Source organism: Pteropus medius, unplaced genomic scaffold (assembly GCF_902729225.1).
Source record: "Pteropus medius unplaced genomic scaffold, Ma_sr-lr_union100, whole genome shotgun sequence".
Classification (NCBI taxonomy): Eukaryota; Metazoa; Chordata; class Mammalia; order Chiroptera; family Pteropodidae; genus Pteropus; species Pteropus medius.
In genome coordinates this window covers 13,628,524-13,647,509 of record NW_024349798.1, presented here as the reverse complement: position 1 = coordinate 13,647,509, position 18,986 = coordinate 13,628,524, and the positions used below count along the sequence as shown (strand labels likewise).

The 18,986-nt window shown below is 38.8% G+C and overlaps 1 protein-coding gene, 1 long non-coding RNA gene and 1 pseudogene across 4 annotated transcripts in view; all 3 read left to right on the top strand.

Annotated features, from left to right (window-relative positions):
• Positions 1 to 18,986, top strand: part of PARN (poly(A)-specific ribonuclease) — a 135,474-nt gene that overhangs the window by 60,910 nt on the left and 55,578 nt on the right. The gene's annotated exons all lie outside the window — the stretch shown is intronic.
• On the top strand, positions 11,380 to 16,047 carry LOC120620417 (uncharacterized). Its single transcript, XR_005657857.1, has 2 exons — positions 11,380 to 11,936; positions 15,457 to 16,047. It is a non-coding gene; the product is annotated as an uncharacterized LOC120620417 (long non-coding RNA).
• On the top strand, positions 18,009 to 18,131 carry LOC120620689 (uncharacterized; annotated as a pseudogene).

Here is an 18,986-nt window from a genome sequence, read left to right as displayed (position 1 = left end):
GTGGAAGAGTCTATGACTGAGCTAAAGCATATCATAGAATGTTCATCTGTCCCACCTAGTAGAATTGGCTTTTTGAAGTGGGGACTAGTTGTAGTCATTATTTTACGTCCTTGGTATTTGAGACATGCTGGGTACAAGTTACGGTTGGTTTTTGAGGAGAGGCTTTGATTTGGCCCTCGATGAAGGCTGATTCTGGGAAGACAGGTGCGTGCAAGCACAGCAGAGGTAGGAGTGAAAGTGGATGTTTACAACAGTGTTTGTCAGACTGTGGTTCACACTTTCTCAGTGAGTTGTGAAATCTTTTTAATGTATGTAACCAGCATTTTTATAAAAAGAAGAAGTTAGAAAAGTTCAGAGTGAGTCCCATATAATAAAGGTAGGTTTGCTTTTTGTTAATGTAACTTTTTTCCGGGTATAAATCTGTACATGCAGATATGCATGTATGTGCACTGGATTGTAATAAAAAATGTATTGTTGTAGGTCATGGTCAAAGAAGTTTGAACTCACATGGTTTAGGAAACTTTTCTCTTCCATACATGCAGAGCACTGTGGTAGGGGCGGAGGTTAAAGTAACCTTGACAGAGGTCTCAATCCTCAGGTACTTCCTGTCTCTGGACCAGTCTGGGCTGGCGATTCATGTGGACAGCATCTGGGAGGAACATGCTCAGTCTCCCTTACATCTCATCGAGAGAGGAATATTATGGCTAAAGTATCTGACCCCACTCTCTCTCCCTCTTCCTTGGTCCTCCTCATGGAAGGAAGACAAATGGCATATCTGATGGGTGAAATCAGGAAGAATCTGACATCTGAAGGCCTTCCTGATTGGTGGGTGGGGCCGCTGCATTGAAGAAGGCAGGCCTGGAAACTAGCTGCTGGGGTCTCCTCTGGCAGCAGACATTTGGAAACAGTCGAGAGGTTCCTGCAGCTGTCATTTCTCTTCAATGATGGGATCTCCTGGTCTGGATTTCTTCAGGGGATTTCAGCAGCTAAATTAGAAAGCCCTACTTGGACCTCAAGCCCAAGATCCACCTCTAACAAAGACCTGTACTTTGGGGAAACATAAAGGTGGTGCTAAGGCATCATTAGCTCTATCTGCCCCTCAGCTTGTTAGGACCCATAAGAGAGGATGGCACTCCCCAACTGCTAACCAGTACTAGTGGGAGATAAGATAGGGGAAAGCGCCAGATTCCGAGGGCCTTGTTTGCAGTTGGTGCCTCCATCAAATTTCACTTTGTGTATGAACAGCAGAGAGCTTTTCGAGCATCTAGGTGGATATGGGTGTGAATGATGACATACATGATAAGGAGTTTTTTTCATAAGGCATATAGTTTCTGCAATGTGTGAGAGCTCTGAGGCTGGACATGGCCGCAGTGTTTGCAAAAGTGGAATAATGACCAGTGGTGACCTACTGTTAAAAATTCTTCTATTCTGTGGTCTGTGAGGGTGTTTACTTACTATTGACATTGTTCAGATTTTGCAGAAACATTTTCTAGCTTGCCACCCTTCTAGGTTACCAAACCATTAAAGTGCTTTTTAACTCCAGATATGTTTTTCTATGTCTTAATTTCATTTCACCAACCAGAAGATGGTGCTGTCGTGCTGGCAACCAGTCCACCCTTCCCTCTTCAAGTAAAATCTGTCCTCTAAATGCTTATTCATGCTAAGTCATGTGGACAGATTTAGCGCGTGGTGTTCACAGCATACCCCGGTGCAGTATGGCACCAGGTAGGCAACATGGGTCACTCATGTTGACCCATTCGTAGGGTCAAACCTTCAGAGTGTGTGGCTAGAGAAACCAGACCTGGGGGCCTTGGTTAGGTGTTTGCTCAGAGCCACCTTTGCACTCAGGGTAAAGTGACACTGTTGTGGGAATCAGGATGAAGATGTCTGTTAGTTGCTGTTTGTGCACTCTTCTATGATTTGGTTTGAAGATTTATGAGTATAGACAAGAGACATTTCCATAGAGAAAAAAAGCATGCTTTCCTCTTCTCTTTTTGGGAAAGATCTGAGTACCTGGAGGAAAGCTCATGAATTAAGTTTATAAGAAATAGTTCATGTCAGTGCTTAATTTCATATTCAACTAGTGGAAATACCCAAGCAGTCTCTTAATTTATTTTAACCACTTGAAAGAAACCCAGACGGTATGATGGACTTGGAGTAAAATTGGCTGAGTGATCTTGGGTGCTTGACTTGACCTCTCTGAGCCCCAGCTGTAAAATGAATATGAGAAACTCCGCTTTTCAGGGCTGCAAAGTATTGGTCCAGGTGATAAAAGTGATGTTTTCAGCACACTGCCTGGCACCAACTGCTCAATAGATGTTCACTTATTTCCCCATCTGCATCTCACCCGCATTCAGAAATCCAGATGTTGAAATGACATTACCAAATGGATTTTACAAAAAGTGTGTGTCGCTGCATTGTGGAGTCTGCGGGTGTAAAGCTCTCGATGTTTGCTTGGCTTGCAGAATGTGCCCCTCATGCAGGGTCCTGTTGTTGCTGTACATGACCTGCCATCAAAGTCTTCTGCCTGCACCTTTTGAACGAAGACCAGAACTGTTGCCACGATGATTATTAGCTCGCTCTCCTTTTCTTTTTGGTGGCTTCCTACAGCTGGTTGTCATTCTAATTACTCTTAACCGTGCAGTCAGGAGTTCCCTTCAGAGCCCACTCAGGGGCCCCACTTCACCAGCTACTGCAGCAGTTTTCTTGTGTCTAGGTTAACTTTTGAGTAGGTTCACAAGTAGTATGAGGGTTCTACAAACACAGAGACATTTGAAAGATTGCAGTAAGGTAGGTAGATGGATATATTCTCAGACCCAGGGTGGGAAGCTGGTTTGGAAATGGTCTTAAAAATACAGTCATCCCTCATTATGCACAGATTCTGTGTTTGTGAATTCACCTACTCATTAACATTTTTTTGCAACCTCAAAATCAGTATTCACAGAGCTCTCGTGGTCATTCACAGACATGCGCAGAGTGGCGATTTGAGTCTCCCGATGCACGCGTTCCCCAGTTGAGGGGGAACAAGGCGACACTCTGCCTTCTCGTTGCAGTTCTCACACTGTAAACAAGTGTTCTTTCAGTCTACTTATTGCTGCAGTTTTTACATTTTTGTGCATTTTGGGGTGATTTTGCTGTTAAAAATGTCCCCCAACTAAGCAAAAGAAGACTGTGATGTGCCTTATGGAGATACTATAAGCATTAGATAAGCTTCATTCAGGGCTGTTGTCATAAGGCTATTGTTGGTGAGTTCAATATTAATGGATCAGCAATGTATATTAAGTAAGGTCTCTTTAAACAGAAGCACGTATAAAACGAGTATTGGGTTATGAAAATGTTGTGTCCAAAGGCTTGTAGGACCCTAACTCTAGTTTTCTCCTAGAAGCAGTGTGGTCAGTGTTTATGGAGACTTAATAGACCAGAACTACAGGAAAAATGAGATTTGAGACTTGACTCTATTTCTTTCTCCTCCAGGGTGTCCCTCTTAGAGCCCCTAGGGAACAGGATTTATGGGCGGCTTGCTTTTGATTTGTTTTTCAAGAAGAGGTGCCTCTCACAGAGTTCAGGAGGGTTGGCCTGGCTCTTGCTGGGTAGGAACATTGCTGTGAAAATGGGCTTGCTGCAGGGCTCAGCCTGTCCTGGCCAGCAGGCGGCTCAGACACTAGCTGGCACAGTGACCTGAGCTGCCTCCAAGTGCTGGATAATTAGGTGAATGGAGACCCAAGGTCACCACTTGGAGTTGAGTACAGTGAGCCGTATAGTCAGTTTATTGTGACTCTAGTCCTTTTTTCTTGTTATAGTTGTATGGCTAAAGGATTGAGGTTAGTTAAATTCACTTGTATGTTAAACATCTTTTCTGTGGCTAGAATTCCTACAGCTGTTGAATTTGACTTTAATTGAAGGTGATGTGCTCTTTATTTCTTCTTTTTCTTGATCCTTTATTTCTGCCCATGAATCCTCTTATTGTGGACTTCCACCGTGTCTTTGCTGTTGTATAGCGAGAAAGCCAGGGGTGGGCTTGTTTACCTTGCCGGCCTCTTCTGTTAGGCCACATTTTAATGAGCACTCTTGGCCCCTTTAGAAAAGAAGGGGCCTTAGACAGGAGAAGAGTAAAAAGCAGTGGAAGATTCACTTAATGCTTACAGCAGATACTTGGAAAAAGTAACATGTAGCTAATTTAGTTGAAATCAAAGTGAGAACACTGAATGTCCCATTATGCAATCTTTTTTTTCACCTCTGTACATATAACACTTAGTACAGTCTTTTCCTAGTGGAGCCTGCAGTTAAGGAAAGGGTTGCTTTTAGTCTGTCGAGCTAATCCAAGCCTTGGATTCACTGAGCAGCTCTGACCTGTCATTCGGCATGTGGCTGATAATGGGGAGAGGCTGCAGGAAGCGTGGTGGACATGCTGAGTGGGACCATCCTGTGCCCACACAGACCTCGCAGCTGGCATGCCACCACCTTCACTCCACAGACACAGCCGCACTGACTGTCATGGCAATGGGGTGTTAGTGCGCTCTACCTCGGTCTGAGAATGATCGGGTGCTCCGCCTTGCTGTCTCAGAGGGGTTGTCCCTTTTGTGACCACAGCATTGATGGGACTGTATCAGTATTGAGTATTGAGACTGACAGATCTTGGACAACTTCAAACCAGGCTTCCTGCCCTTTTCCAGACGCATCCTTATCTTTCAGATGGGAGGGGCCATCTGTTTCATTTCTGGCAGAGAACAGCCTTGATCCTTTGGTGTGTTTACTGCCTCATCTGTAGAGAGTCACAGTGCAAGTGTCATAGAAACTTAATCTGGAGGTTTTTCTCAGAGCGCTTCATACTGAAATTCCATAGCAAGGATATCTGCAAATATACTGGGTAACTTCAAGTAGGCATAAACAAGGAAATACTTCATTTACCCCCATGTGTTTTTTTGTTTATTTCTTTATGTTTTTGTTTTTAGTAGTACTATTCTGGAAAATATCATAGATTGTCTTAAAATCTGTCATTGTTTCAATTCTCCTTTTTCTCCTTTCTCATAACTTACATCTTCTTCCTCCCTGTTACATATGCTGTGCTGAGTTATATTTAAAAGGGAGATTCATTTTGATGTACAAATGAAGAGTTTCATTTTATATCTGTATCTGTGTGTATATAAATACTGCCATGATATCTGGTAATAGAAAGATTTAATGGATCTGAATGAGGAAAGATACACATAAAAACCACAGGCAGGATCTGAATGTTGATGTTAACTCCTTGGAGAAATTTTTACAAGCAGTTGATACTCAGTTTTAATATTGCTTCAGAGACATTTTAACTGAATAATGTTTGAGAAGTTATGTGTAAGTGGAGATAAAATGTTTTCAGTAAAGTATTTGAAGTAAGTTTAAAGACGTGCCTCTAAATTTTCGTTAGATTTCTAAATTGAGTAAAGGGAACTGCTTCCCTCCTAGTCTTTCCCCCGCTTTCAATGCTTGGAAGCATTTTGAAAAGCGATTATGTTAGAGCTTGATCTTTGTCTTCTTATCTTGACAAATTGAATGCTCTTAATGCTGCAGTTTAGCAGCAGCAGCAGAACAACAGCTGCCCTTAGGAGTGAAGATCTTTTTTCGTAACTCACGTTTGGACAGGAGAGCATACCTGGCATGAATCTTGATTATCTGAACTGCCAGCGATGGACCAGGCATGGTAATATGCTGGTCTGCCTTCAGGCCTCTGCTCTTTTCTGAGAGCTTACTGATAAGGAAAACAAAACAAAACAAAGAATTTATAACTAGGTAGTTGCCTTGGGAAGCAACAGCTCATGAAATGTCTTGTGTCTTAGGCTCAGAAAAAAGAATTTTAATAAAACTCACAGGTTATCAACCTGTGATAATCAACTACTTATGTTGTTTCTAGGCTGCTCTCTCCCCCAATGACTTAGTCCTTTATCTCCCTAATCCTTGCATCACTCCTGGGAGACACTTGGGGCCAAGGTTTTGTTTTCCTCATGGGCTTAGCTGCTTTGATATTGTTGTAATCATTCCATATTCTATATAAATGTTTAGCCTTTCCTACATCAGCTCACTGCCTAGATATGTATAGTATTCATCAGGTTAGTGAGAGGATAGACTTCTCCGTGCTCAGAGAAGTGGGGCAGAAGGTGGAGACTGTTTGAATTTGTACCCTGGTCCCCACCATAGCGTTAGAGAGTGTGGCTCAGATGGTCATGGTATCTGTTGCTTTATGACCTATTTGGTTTTTATAAGTATTCCAAGTTTGAAATGAAAGTACAATTTCCTGTTTGAGATTGTAGGTTTCTATTATGTCCAGCAGATCAAGCTGGTTAAATATGTGGTTCTAATCTTTTATTTATTTACTAATTCTTTTTATTCGTTTAATCAATTTATAATTGGAATATTTTTTAAAAAGCTCCTACTGTAGTATTGAAATTATTGATTTTTCCTTGTAATTCTGTCAGTTTTTGTTCGGATAGTTTAATGCTGTTGTTCTAATTAGTGGTTCGTTATTTTGTTTTTGCCTTGAACCCAGTTTTTGTCTGACATAACTTAATTATACCAAGCTTTTCCTTTTTTGGTTAGTATTTGCCTCAAATATCTCTTTTCATCCTCTTTCAACCTTTCTCAGTTGCTTTAAATGTAGCTCTTTGTGAATAGTATCTAGATGCCAGTTTGCTTTTCTTCAGTCTGAGAATCTGTCTTTGAAATGTTGAATTTGGTCAATTTATCTTTATTACTTACTATTTCTTTTTTCTTAACACCCACTGGTAGAGCAAGGTGAGGTGTGATTTCTCATACAGACTCTTCCCACCCAGTGCCTTAGGCAAGCACAGACAGGACGCACAAGGTTGCCAAGTCTCAAGTCTCAGGCCGGTTGGTGAGTTCTTAATTTCGTCTTTCTCTCCTGAGAGGGCTGCTGCTCTTGTGTGTGCTCAGGTTTGTGCAGGGCTCTCAGTCTGGCTTCCTCTCCCACACCGGCCTGAAACCATGTCTGGGTCTCTGTGGCTTCTGGATGTTAGGGCCTGCACCCAGGTCTTACTCCTCCCGCCCCACCCCCTGCCCTCTCCTGCTCTTTAACCCCTGCCTTTATGTTCTCTCTTCTTTCTGACACCCGAGGATTTCCTTTTCTTTCCTTTAAACTCAGTTGTACGTTTTTGAAATAAAGGGTTAGTCGCCTTTCTCTAACACTCCTGTGTGTTTCTAGTGGGAGGAAGCTTCAAGTCTCTGCATTAGCTCAGCCTGCCTCCTCACCTGCACCCCAATTCTCTTTGTTTCTCAATACGGCGTAAGTGACGTCTGTGTCTAAAGATCTTTCTGGAGTGTTGTTGTTGGGCTTTTCTGGTTTTTACCCACTGGACCACTTTTACTTTTGACTTAGCTCCTTTGTAATATTTAACAAGTATTTCAAATGGAGAAGAACACTATTTCTCTGTTGGTGTGAACTGATGTTCAGTGGTCTGCATGTTCATTTACTGACGTGTGACTGTCCAGATTTTACCACACGTCAGATGTGTGCCAGGCTGGAGGACTAGGGGAGAGAATCTGCAGGCCATTGAATTTTTTCAGCAACCCTTGTTCGCTTTCAGAGAACAGCTGCAAAAGCTTGAGTTTGGGGATATGTTTGCTCATTTTTTTTTTGCTTGAACTCCTAATCTCCAAGAGTGTGAAGTTCCTAAGGGAAGCAAAGTCTTGTCTCCATCTTAGTGATACCTAGGCCTCACCTAATTGTTCTGGGGGGAAAAAAACGAGAGGAACTTAAGTCTTTTGTGTGTCAAGTGCTTTGTTTCACTTTGTTTTTCATATGAAAAAGAAAGGGAATATTTGGGTTTGCGAAAGTGTGTCATTACAGCAGCCTGATTGAGCTGAAAAAGTAGCAAAAGTGAGAATGAGGTTCTGACAAATCTTTTACTTTAGTTACGCTATTTGGGGAACTAGACTAGAATACCAAAGGGTGACACATTGTGGCATAGTCACCAGAGAGGGGAATGGATGGCAGCTTGAGAAAACTCTGGTCATCTCTCCGAGGGGTATGGGAGAGGGGAAGTGGGACACTCCTTTGGTCTGGTTGTTGGTTTGGTTGAATTTTTTCTTGTGGAAAACTTTTAAAGGTAACCAAAAAAGACAGAAGAATATAGTGAATCCTCTGTGTACTCACTCTCTCCTCTTCAGCCACTATGGTGGCCAGTCCTGTTTCATCTCTACCAATTTCCACTCTCCCTTTTTGTTTCATTTCGAAGCATATTCTGGGTACCATATAATATTCACTGGTAAATATTTCAGTGTGTGTCTCCTAAAGACATTCTTTTTTAAAAAAAATATAGCCACAATACTATTATTGCTTTTAAAAATAAGAACCCCTTAACATCACGTATGTATTCACTTACTATTAAAATTTCCGGTTTTCACAAGTGTCATGAGTTTTTCGTTTGAGTCAAATTTCATGTAAGGGCCACACACCATGATTATAGAAATGTCTAATATGCCTCTTAATCTGTAGGTCTCTCTTTCTCTCATTTGTTGAAGAAACAGGGTCATTGGACCTGTAGTTTCCTGCAGCCCTGATTTTACTGGTTTTATCCCTTGGGTTGTTTCCTAGATCCATTATTTCATTAAAGGTTGCAGTATAATGATTTTGTAATTCTAGCATTCCTTTTTATTTGTTGGACTACATCTATAAAGAGAAACTCACTTATCTGGAGTTTGCAGTTGGTAAAGGAAAAGCAGAATATAGATTGGATTCTTTCCCTTCACTTACTGCTTTTCAGCAAAGTGAGTACATTTACTAGAATTCGCCAGTGATGATGTCAGTTAGTTGTTTTGTATTACTGTCATGACCTCATGGACATAATGGCATATAAGCATCCACAGTGCGATTCAGTCAGTTGCAGTTTTGACCCTTACTTATGATCTCGCTGTCCCAGCCTCTTTAGGTTAGCCAGGTTCTTTTGACTTGCCCTGTGATATGACATGATGGCTCAGGCTCATCTAGAACATGTTCTGCCCCAGACCTGAAATCTGTACTCCTCCGAGGTGCTCTGGTTACTTTTCATGGATATCGGTATTTCAAGACCATAGTCTGTGTTGCTAGTGCCCATTGAACTGGGTCGGTCATTGTTACCGAGCCTTTACAGTAGAGAGAACTACGAAAATTTTCTTTGTTTCTGTCTCTCTCTCTCTTTCTCTCTTTCTTTTGCTCTTCTTTCCTTCCTCCTTCCCTTTCTTTCTCTCTCTTTTCCCTTCCTCCCTCCCTTCTCTCTCGTTTCTTTCCTTTACTTCCCTTTCCTTTCCCTTCCCCTTCCCTTCCTTCTTCCTGATAAAAATACATCATGAGTTCAAACTGGTATCAACATCAGGATTACAGGTTTTTACTTAACCTCTTCTGTCTTACATATACTGTATCCTCTTTGTCTCATACCAAGAATCCTGATTCTCAGTGATACTAAGAATGGTAGAAATAGAGTATCATACAATTATTCATTTGCTTTGTCCCGTGATATATATGCAGCAGTCTCAAAATAATGCAGCCAATGCAGGCACCACAAATATGATAATTGAGAACAGTTTAAAATTGTTCGCAGTTCCTTTTGGCTTAGGGCATCCTCTCCTTGAGGAAACACAGTCCGATCACTGTTTTATAAAGCTTTTTAGATTAGTTTCCTCTCTGTGTTTACATCCCCAGCTGGATACATTTAGGTTCATTTGTTTTCTTTTATTTTCAGTTCTTAGTGATCATTTTAAAAATTATAATCATTCTGTATTTATTTGAAATTTTATCACAGTTCTGAAGTCAAAGTTAACAAGCAAAGTATACTGTATTCAGAAATATCTGGTTTTTATCCACATCCCTTCCATCCTGTTCTCTCTCTTTCCTCATAAGTAACTATTAAAAAGTTTGTGCTTTATCTTTCTATTTTTTTAAATATAAACAGATAAGTATATATATTTATATTTTCTTATTTCCTAGATAAATTGTAATCTCCTATATTTATTTTTTTCCCCACTTTGCTCATTTCATTTCACAAGATACCCAGGAGAGTAACACAATACTAGTACAGCATAGTGTTGGTTTTGCTTTGCTACCCAATCCGAAATTGTTTTCTTTTAATAGGTGAATTTGAGCTCCTTAAATTTATTCATATATCTAGTATGTTTGGCTTTGAATATGTCATTGTTTTCTATTACATATGTGTATACACAAGTTTTATATATGAATAGTCTTTCTCTGTATGGTCTGTTTTATTCTCTCTCCCCTTTAGTATGTTTTTGGTTTTGTTTATTGTTTTTGTGGAGTTTTTTAAAGAGCAACTTACATTATTATTCTAAGGGCTGCCATATTCTAATGCCATTGTGTAATACCTTAGCCACCCCTCTTTTGTCATTGTCCATTAGCTCCCTCTGTTTGCATTGTGTTTATTAACACATCTTTGGCCAAAGCAGATCACATGCCAATCTTAGGTTCTAGAGGAGCAATAAATTCAGTGTACCTCTTGATGGGAGGAGCTGAAAAGTCACACTGCAAAGGTTGCACAAAAAGAGAAGGAAGAATCTTGGGCCATTTTACAGTCTGCTGCAACTAACATTATATAGTTTTTTAATCTTATCTATTTTTAGTTATTGTCTCTATTGGTTTCCTACTGAAATTAGCTAATAATCTCATTTCCCCTGCCTTCTCTCTCCTCTGCATTGGATTTGAAGAAATGCCCTTTTACTCACCGTGACTGACTGTAAGGAAGGCAGCACTGTCATTTCACTCTTCTTTGTGCCCTCCCATTCTCCTTTTCCTGTTTTAGTAACCGTACGGTATCTACATTGTCAGAGCAAACGGCCACTGTGCACTCTATTTCATCTCTTACAGCCATTATTCAGTGTTAGTTTTACAGGTAAATTCACGTACACAGACTGCTCACTGTCAGTACCTATGATGTTTTTTTCAGTCACTTTGGTTGTCCAAAGCTTATCTTCTAGTATACTTTTTAGAAAGTCATGGAAAATACTCTTGGAATTCTTGCATGTTAGTTTTGTCTGTAGCCTTTACACTTGAAAGTTAGTTTAACTAGATACACATTTTTATGTAAAAGACGATTGGTTCAAATATTATTTCCTTGAGTATTTTAAATATAGTATTCCATTTTCTTCTGGCTTGAAGTGCTTCTCTCAAAGTGTTATGGCAATCTGATTCTTTTCCCCCCTTCCAAGTGACTTACTCTTTTTGACTGGAGGCCCAAAAGATTTTTTGCTTTAAAGTTTGCTGGTTTTAGTAGAATATGTCTTCAGGCTAGTTGTTTTGGATCAGTTTTCCCAGGTATGTGGTGAGTGTATTCAGTGTACAATACTGTCTTTTTTTTTTTTTTTTTTTTTTTTTGGTTACTTTAGCAAAGTTGGCTTGAATTATAATTTCCAGTATTGTTCTATTCCATTGCTTTTGCTTTTGTCTGTGAGAACAGCTGTTATATCTACTTGGATCTTCTTTGGCGATCTTTTGTCACTCTCTTTCAAATAACTTTTAATCTCTTTACTTCTTCGTGGTTTTAAATCTCCTCCTTTTCATCTTCTCTCTTAAGGCATATTGCATTATTCATTCTTCTTTCTAATTTGGCCCTCAATTGTAAAATTCTTTCTTGAGTTCTAATGTTTTCTTGAGTACTGTCACCTCATTTCTGAGTTCTTCTAATTCTGATTTGGTTCTCTCATATCAATCTCTTAATTTTTTTTTGTTCATTTCAAAATATTAGTTGCTTTTTTCAACTCTTTATAGATATGTCTTTTTGGCATGCTTTCATTGGCCATATAGGTACTTTTTCTCTGTGGAATTTGAAAATAGTCTTCTGTTTGTCATTTGTCTGCATTTTCTTTTCCTTTTTAAGTTATTTTCACAAACATAGATTTGAGCTTACTTGCCAATCCCAGTACGCCAATGAAGCATATCTTAGAATTCGCTACCTGAGGTGAGTTAAAGCCATTTCATATTTACTTTGGGGACATTGTTTTAAAAAGAAGTTAGTATCTCCAAGTACATAGGTTTAAGTTATGTATGAAATGCTTGTGGCTGAGACACAGGAGCAAGTATATGTTTTAGAATTTGACAAGCACAGTGACAAGGCCATGTTGAGTTGGGATGATAAGGAACAGGTAAGTGTTGATTTGGGACATATGTAAAGACGTTTGTTTCCTGGGCTATGTAGTGTGTTATTACCAGGAGAAGTTATCCAATGACAACAGCTTCACTTTGGCATCTGTGATAATTAGCAGCTTAATGTTATGTAGCTTTTCTGAGGTATCTCATTTATACACAGTGTCATTACTGAGTGCCCACTATATGGGAACTGCTTGTTCCGGGCATTTCCCTACTGCAGGCCTTTTCACTGTCTACTTTCTCCACTTGGAATGATCTTTCCCCAGATATTTAGTGCGTCACACTCCTGCACCTTAGCTCTGTCCAATCATTGCTCAAAATTTCTTTGCCTTACCACTCCATTTAAAAGTAACTCTTTCCTCCACATCCCCTTCCTTGTCTTACTGTTCTCCAAAACACTGTGGTGGTTTGATTTTTCCTTTTGCGTATCCTATCTCCCCATGTCTGTTTCTTCTTATTAGAATCTAAGGTCCATCATGTATCCCTGGTGGCATTCAACCCTTGTGTGAATGAATGCATATGTGCTAGATGCTGAGCTAGGTGCTGAGGATACAGCAGTGAGCAACAGGTGCCCCGCCCGCATGGCATTGGTAGTCTAGTGGGAAAGATAGAAATTAGTCAGATAAAAGTGCTATATGCAGAACAGTGGAAAGTGCTATATGCAGAACAGGGGAAATGGAGCTAGTCTAGGGTCAGGGTAGGATTCTCTGAGAAAAAGAGTTTTGAGCTAGGAGTGAAAGAGTAGTAAGTGTGAGCTTCGCGACAGTGGTGGGGAGTGTTCCAGGAAGATGGAGCACCTTTTCCAAGGCTCAGTGGCAAGAGGGAGCAAGACTGACAAACTGGTTAAACAAACTGGTGACAGGCCAGTGCTGTGAGGGAAGGAGAGGTGAGCGCAGAAGCCGGGCAGGGCCCAGCCAGGCAGAGCCTTTAGGCCACGTTACAGATTTTGTTCTGGGTGAACAATCTAAAGAGTAGTACTGGTCACAGCCACACAGGTTGGGTCACAACTCAGGTAATATGGTAAATCACAATATTTATAATAAGTACAGGATTTTACAGGATATCCATCTTGGAACTATAATAATTAATGGTGGAATTGATTCTTCATGGCCTACAAATAGTTCTCTCATAGAAATTTTGAGAGATCTCAGATAAAATGAACACGTGTATAATAAATAGTTATATGTGTTATATATTAGCAAGGTCACAGTACTGTAATGGTTTTGTTTTTGATAGCATATTTTATTGGCTGAAGTTCTGAAAGTATTTTCGAAGTACTCCTGGAAGAGAAGCATTTATTTTGGTTGTAAATTTTTTTTTTAAAGCAAGAAAAAAACCTTTAAAATGTACAAGATGACCACTTTTATTGCTAGTTTCACTTGGAAAGATCAAGTTTTATAGAAGTATGTGGGGAAAAAAAACTATCAGAGGCAATAAAGCACAGTGGACGGAGAAGGCCTTTTTGGAATTCCTTAGGCCTCACTTTGATTTCTAGGGCCCGTTCTCACGAGCTGTGTGACGTTGGCCAGTTATGTATCCAGGCTTTCTGAGTGTAAAACGAAGCTGAAATAGTTCTGTGCTCATCCTTCTGTAGCAGGTCAGTGAGCATCTGCCTCATAGAGGCTCTATTTGCAGTAGCTTCTTTGTCGTAGGCCTCCCAGGAGCAATGAGGATGAATGAGATGGTAGCACAGGCCTGGCACTTAGGAATCGCTCACTTAAATGGTAGCTCTTACCTACAGAATAGAATATAAAATGATTTGTCTTGCTAAGTTTTGAACATAATTAACGGCTTTTTAATGAATGCCTTCCAGAAAGAGAAAAGAAAGCCACTTTTTTTTTTTACACCCTAAAGGCTTTTCAGAATGACTTTTTAGATGCCTTTAACCGTTTAGGTACATGGATCTCAACATGAATCTGTTAAACCTAATAATTCAGGCAGCAGAGGAGAGCCAAAGATGTCTGTCTCAGTCTCATATTTTTGTCATGATTTCAGCACATTGATTCAAGCTTATGTGTGATGTATTATTAGCTACCCTTTCTGACTAGTGTTGGAATTCATCTGCTGCTTGAATATTTCCCAAGTAATTTTTTTTAAATGAACTATCAAATAGGATGTGGATTGGGGTTTTCTCAGCAGTTGGAATAGATTTGTATTCATATGTCAAGACTTTCCCTTTTTTTGTGAACAACAGCATTTATTTCTGAGCAGGTTGTTAAGGGTGCCGGGGTATAGACGATGTCCCTAGAACAGGCCAGGTGATCTCATCCTTGACCTTTAAAAGATAATGGAACCTTGGACTTATCATCCTGTGTCAATTCATAGAGATAAGCAAGCTGTGTGCTTTAGGGTTTGAGCTAGCCGTAAATTTTTTATTTGGCTTTATTTTTTAAAATAAGAGGAGACTAATGCATAATGAAAGGAAATGCTTGTATAGATTGGTGATAATAGAAGAGTAAGAACTTGTGATCTGAGTTTTGTGTAGTCTTGGGACTCTTTAAAAGGGGAAATGATCTACAAACTGCTCTTATTGAGCAGCCCCGTGGTTGGGTGGCATTCAGAACTTTTGACATTGGTTATTTTTTTTCCTTCTGTGGCTCTGTTCTTTTCTGCATTTTGTGCTGTCTATATAGATTTTTCTTCTTTTGTCTTATCTATCCTTGTCTCAGTTTAGTATAACCGAAGAGCAAGCTTGGCTAGATGATAAGCATTGTCTGTACAGCAAAATCAAAACACCATGTCATAGGATTGTGGTAGCTGGATGGTCTGCTGCTCTGTGCTTCTGCAGTTGTCAGTGGGGGCCTGGGCTTGAAATATAGCAATCTGGTATGGTCTTTGGAAAGGCGAAATGATAGGGTAAGGATTTAAGTCCAGCTGCAGGTTTGGGTTTCCTTATTTTTCATATTAGCTAAGCAGTTGGTTTCTTTTTTTTTTTTCTTGTTGTTGTTTTTGGTTTTTGTTTTTTTGCTGTTTAAGGCCTTGATAATCCTTCTCCTCTTCAAATCACACAGATTAATCTTTCTTTTTTGCTTGTGATTGTGAAAAGTGAGGTTTTATAAATCCCTATATAATTTGTGCTTCTATACTGGCACTTATCCCTTTGTAGATAGTTTTTCCAGTCTTTATTTTTTTTCTAGAAGTTACGAAAACCAGTACTGGTTAAATTGGCTGTTGTATATCTATTGATTGCCCTGGATGGCTGTTTACAGTTTGGGGAGAATATGTTGTTTTACTCTGTTTTCCTGCAGTTTTTGTTGAAATTTGTTTGATGAAACTCATTACCCCATGCTTTGGAAATGGCCCTGACTATTCGTTTCCTTTTCCTCCCAAAGGAACATATTCCCCCAACCCTCTGCTGTCTGTTTTCTCCTCTGGGGAAGATCCTTGAGCTGCAGAGATGCTTGGAATCCCCCCGCAGCAACAGCGAGTAGGTTCAGTTAGTCACCAGTGGGTGTCTGAGCGTCTTTTCTAAATAGGAAAGTCTTCGCCAGTTGTTTCTGTCATTTTATTGGGATATTTTTGTTTGTTTGTTGGCTCTGGGTGAAGATTTAGAACTCTAAACTGAAAGAAAACTGTTGGGAATATGTCAGCATGATCAGTTGTATAACTTAACTGTGGTGAGTAGTAAAACCCATTTCTTAAGTGACCAGAAGGAGCAAGGACACTTAACCACATTCTTCCTTTTTTATTAAGAAATTCAATGCCAAAGTCTTTATTGTGTCAAGAATAGAAAAATATATACAAACCTCCCCAACGATTGGGAAATGCACTTAGAAGCAGGCTTCTACCTGAAACAGTAGCTGCTGTAGACTTTTCTTTTCTCCAGCTATAAAAATCTCTGTAATTTGTTTTAATACATTTTGCTATAACGCTTGTGTATTACAGTAAACCTTACAAATAAAAATGCTTTTCAAGTGCTCTTATATATTGGTGATACTTGACCAAGTATTAGAGCTTCATGTTTGTGGATTTTAAATCATAATAATTATAGGAATTTATAATTTGATATCCATTTGATATCTCTCATGTGATGAGTGGAGTTTAAGGTTTAAAATTTTTATCCCCCAAATATCCCGTTTCACATGAAAATGGATTGGTAATTACATTGTTTTACCACTTGTGACAACATTTTAAAATAATCTCTTATAGCCAAAGACATGAGTAAATAATCATGCAGTAAATCACATTTATTGAGTAAAGCCCTGTCTTCCCCTTCTCTCTACCCCCACCCAGTTCAGTAACTCTTAAGTGTACTGTTTGTTCTTTCTGCAATTGAGTGGGCCAGCCGAATGATGCTATTCCCAAGATGCCCATCTCTGCAGGGGTGTCCTTGTCTGGACACCACATCAGGGTTTGATCAGTAAGGTCAAACAAACAGATCAACACTCTGTTTATATCTTTTCTTTGGCAGCCTGTAGCCTTTCCCAGTGGCGCTGGCTTTCTTGATAGGTCAGTCTAAGTAGGCAAAGTCCCCTAAGTGGTTTATTTTATTTCTCGGGGTAATTTTACTTAATTATTTCAGAATAATTTTTTAAAAATAATTTAGCTTATTCTTAGGAAATTTTACCTTTAAAAATTTTTACCTTCTGGATTCTCAGGATAATTTTATTATTCTCAGAACAATTTACTTCCAAAGATAATTTTTAAATTCTATCAAACGTTAGCAATTGTTGGCTTAAGAATTGATTGCATACATTCAGAAAAGATAGAGGGATTTTTATTCAGTTTGTGGTAACTCTGTTCTCTTAAGCCTATAGTTATAAATGAAATGCATTGTGGGATTCTGGTTTAGTCTGGATTAGGATTTTTGAGGTTGACACCAGGTTAATTAAATAAAAAATTTAGACTGCTCCTTCTCAAAATTTATTTGGTCTTTGCTGGCATCGAATCAATAATTTTGAGTATAATAATTTCAGTGTATTAATAATAATATGTGTAAATGTCTTCATAACTCATAACCTTCCTCTATAATTTTCAAAAACTTTGCTATGCCAGGGTAAGCTAAAAAGTTCTTTTTAAATAGGCTCTCTCCTCGTTATCACAGAGGACAGCACTGTGGGAACACCAGACTATTCCCTGCACTCCCCTTTCAGAGCATCTAATCGGGTAACTACAATAAAAAGACATTTCACTGTGTTCCGAGTCAAAGAATGCCAGCTTTTTTTGTCTTTTATTTTTAAAAAGTATTAAAAAAACACAAATACATACTTATTACAGAACATTGGGAGAAACACACACCCTCCAGTGGAATAAAGAAAAATAATCACCTAGAAATAATCATGATAACATTCTAGTGTATTTTCTTCCTATATTTGCCTTTTTATGTGAGTATAATCACACTCTAGATAGAACTTTAGGTTTTGCTTTTCTCATTAATAGTTGTGAGAAATTTTTTCAAGTTATTTAAACTATGAAAACGTTTTAATTGGCTATACTAGTTAAGCCTCAAGTCAACATACCATAATTTACTCACCAATATTCTTTTTATAGAATCTTTAGATTACTTTTCATTTTTAATGTTGTAAATAACACTCCCAAACCTCTTGGGGCACAAGAATTTTGTGTGAAAGAAGGAACTCCAAATGCAAAATTATAAGTTGCTGGAATTTCACTTGGCCTCTGTCTATAAGATGATAGAGTCAGAGAACTGATTTAAAAAAAAGTTTAAAAAGCAAAATTTCTCATATATTATCAGATTTCCCTGTATAAAGTTTATATTCAATTTATAATCCATCTAATATTAGGTATTTATCTTTTTAAAACCATTCTTATCAGCAGTTTTCGATTATTGAGAATATTTTTTTCCTTTCCTTTTTTGCAGTTAGGCTTTATTTTGTTTTGTTTTGCAATTAGGCTTCTTTTGTTTTATTTTGAAAATTTTCAAGTCTACAGTCATGCTACCTTGAACAAGCCCGATCCTGTCTGATCTCTCTTGGAGGCTAAGCAGGGTCAAGCCTGGTTAGTACTTGGATGGGAGACCACCTAGGAAGACCAGGTGCTGTAGGCATCAAAAATAAAAAAATAAGGATTGTAAGTTGACAAGGTCCTTGCAGTCTGTGAGGTCAACCAAAGGTTGCCTTGCCTAAAATATATATATATATATATACACACACACTCACACACACACATACATACATATATACATACATATATATATATTTACATATGAATTTGAACATTTTCAAATCTGTAAATAAGAGACAACATTTTGTCATATTTGCTTCATCTCTCCCTTGCTCTGCACATGCGTGTGCGTGCGCGCGCGCACACACACACACACACACATACACACATACATATACATATGCATTCGTAATATATACGTATATGAACATTTGTATACGTATTATATTATGGGAAATTTGTGATATTCCTATGATCTAATGTTCAGGCCATAATCAAGTTTCCCCAAATTTTCTAATAATGCCTCTTACAGTTTTTAACTTTTATCTCTTGATCCAAGTTCCATTCAAAATCATGTATTGCGTTTAGTTATCATAGCTCTTTAGTCTCCCTTAATCTAGAACAGGTCCCCAGCCTGTTTTAGTTTTTCATAATATTAACAATTTTTGAAGATTTGAGACCAGTTGTTTTGTAGTGTCCATCAGTTGGGCTTTGTCTGTCTCATGATATACGATTCAGATTAACCATTTTTGGCAGGAGGACTACCTAGGTGATGTGTCCTTAAGCACATGTGTTCTTAATTACTTGATGTCAGTTTGTTCCATTACTACTGATGTTTTGTTTAGTTAAATGGTGGCCTCAGATTTCTCCATCGTAGTCTTCCCCCTTTGTAATTAATAAGTACTTTGGGTACTGCTTGTGCAAGGATGTCATCCAGATTTTAGTTCATGTGTTGTCA